We start from the raw sequence: 2,770 nt of genomic DNA, 5'->3' as shown, positions 1-2,770 counted from the left end.
GCAGACTTATTGCTAAATGCAAGCTAACTTTGTAGACAAAATAGAAATATTAGTTGACACTAATTAGCGAGGAATTTTTCCGAACCTAACTCGTCGCAAGTTATTCGCTAATATGGTCACAAATCTATAGCAAATCTATAGCAAATCTTTGAAAATCCTTAATCAAATTTGTAGGAATTTTGTCGCTAAACCAAAGCTATTCGAAATGATAAAGTAGAGTTATGAAATAGTCGCTAATTTGCTAGGAAATATATATAGTCAATTAGTTGCAATACTATCGCAAAATGTCATCGCAAATTCCTTTTAAAATAGTAACAAATCGATAGGTATCTCACAAATGTTTCAGTCGCAATAGAGTCTATAATTTGCTACCATCATCAATAGCGAGTATGTCGTTGTACTAAAATAAACCTCATATTTTTTTATTTTAGTCATTGAACTAAAAAAATTATATCACATACAGAATAAATGAGTTTATCAAAATTATACATGTTTAAAAAAGTTCAAACCATGTTTCAAGAATTATGTATTGAAGCTTAACCTGATAATAACCAAGCCTTTGGACTTGATCAAATGCCTACTCTATCTTTTCAATAGCTAGGAGATAACATGACTTAATTAGTAAAGTAACAAAGAAAAAATCTCACTTATAATATAATGTAAAAGTAAGTATTCACTCATTTTTTTAGAGATGCTTCAATCTGGTTATACAAATGTGGTCCTGCTTTCTATAAAATTCATTATATATTACACATCTCAGTTCCTCATTGCACATTGAAAATTAAAAAAAAAAAGAAAAATACAAACAACACCTAAGACTTGGCATATCAATTGCACAAAGAACATGTCCACCAATTTCACCTTCAGTTTTACCAATATTGTCATTTATACTGGGATCAAACTGCAAAATATCACAGAAAAATAACATCGGTAAATAATAGCACATCAATTAATCAAAATAAAAAATAGAATAATAATGAATTAAACAAAAAAAGTAGTAGCTATCACAACAACAATGAAGATAAAAAATTAAAATCAAGAACAAAAAATAATAGAACCAATAAATTAAAATAAAAAACAAATTAAAAAAAACAATAAAAGTAGCCAACAGTGAAGAACAAAAAATTAAAAATTAACAAATAAAAAGTTAGCAACAACGAAGAACAACAAATTAAGAACAGAAAATCAAGAACAAACAAATAATAGCAAGAAGCCAAGAACAACAAATAAATAGCAATAAAGAACAACAAACTATAGCAAGAATAGAGAAAATCAAGAATAGAACAAAATCAATTGTCTTAAATTAATTAATTAATTGATTGATTAATCAATAAAAACCCAATAATCAAGCTAAAGTCAAAATCAAATGAAATCATTATACCCCTAATAATAATCAAGCTAAGGTAAAAAAAAAGTAGCTAATTTAATTTCCATTTGAAATTACAAACCTTGCTACATCGCAGGCAAGTAGAACTTCTGGAGTCTACCTTGTCTCTAGAGTCATCTTAGCGAGATTAAGGAATTGCTCTGCAGGTTCAACCTAGGATAACTTACTTATTTTCTTAGGTTTTTCTATTGCCAATGAAACATTAAAGATAAGAGCACAATAAGGACAACTTACTTTATAACCAGGATGCTTATCCAATTTAAGGAGAGCATAATAGTCTCGAAACTCTTTTTCAGTAGGCACAAGTATTCCTTTCTTTCTGTGATCATCATACATCTGAAACAATTCAACCGAAGTTATTTTCATATGTTCAATATTGAAGTGAGCATCAAAGCCCGCAGAAAATCCTTCTTCTTTGTGTATTCACATAATTCATGCATTGCTATAATGTGTAATTGAATCTGAAACCACAAAATCAATACCCTCATGAGTTTTAAACTTTTAACCATCACTAGATATTGTTCTTACAAACATCACCAAGAAGATGCAGATTTTTTATAAAAGGCATCAAAACCTTTAGAAAATTATTTTACCAATAAATAAATATGAAACTACTGTATCTGTAAGTAGCCACAATATATATTTGTATTGAGTCTTAATCAATATTGCATATAAGGAACTTGCAGAAAAAATAGATATTATTTCCACTTCAATAAGAGAAAAATCAGGTTTTATTATACTTTTGTTAAAAATAAAAAAGTACCATCTGTTCAAGCATAGAATAGCCCCTTGATAGAAAATGTGCTGCATTCTCAAGTCCATTCTAATTGCTCTCATCCTATTCCATAAGAATTTATATGCACTAAGAAACCTCTCATCATAGGGCTGATTTAGCAGAAAATGTAGATAATCAATTGTCTTCTATATTATTGGCATTCGTAGAATCAAGCTTGCTTCCCTCTCTGCTATCCTAGTATATTGCCATGAAACATGATAAGTGTTCCTAATAAGAAGTGATAATAGTATTTATGGAAAAAAAAGTATAGTTTACTATTAATAATATGACAATCACCTTAACTGCAAGAAGTCTGCTGGTTATATTTCTATCCCCATCCAAGCGTTCATACTAGTCAAGATCCCCTTTCCTTTCACGCTCTCACTACTTAGAATCTAAAATATAGAAATCTCAAGTATTTTTATGCAAAGATCAAGTTTTTTATGCAATAAATTTGTTTAGACTTTAGACATATCTTTGAGTGTATATATATACAAGAAAAGGACGGGAATTGAATTTGTGTCAAGCATACCTGCAATACACGCAGAATTCACAAAACCAGCCAAATAAATAAATAAAACCAATTTGAATTGAATCATCTAATTATT

The 2,770-nt window shown here is 28.9% G+C and overlaps 1 long non-coding RNA gene across 1 annotated transcript; it reads right to left on the bottom strand.

Annotated features, from left to right (window-relative positions):
- On the bottom strand, nucleotides 1,409-1,824 carry LOC110267751. The gene is made up of 2 exons (XR_002355652.1): nucleotides 1,622-1,824; nucleotides 1,409-1,527 (listed from the first exon to the last, which is right to left on the bottom strand). It is a non-coding gene; the product is annotated as an uncharacterized LOC110267751 (long non-coding RNA).

Source organism: Arachis ipaensis, chromosome B10, assembly GCF_000816755.2.
Source record: "Arachis ipaensis cultivar K30076 chromosome B10, Araip1.1, whole genome shotgun sequence".
NCBI classification, from domain to species: Eukaryota; Viridiplantae; Streptophyta; class Magnoliopsida; order Fabales; family Fabaceae; genus Arachis; species Arachis ipaensis.
Note: the sequence above shows the minus strand (reverse complement) of the source record. Positions and strands in the feature narration are given on the sequence as shown.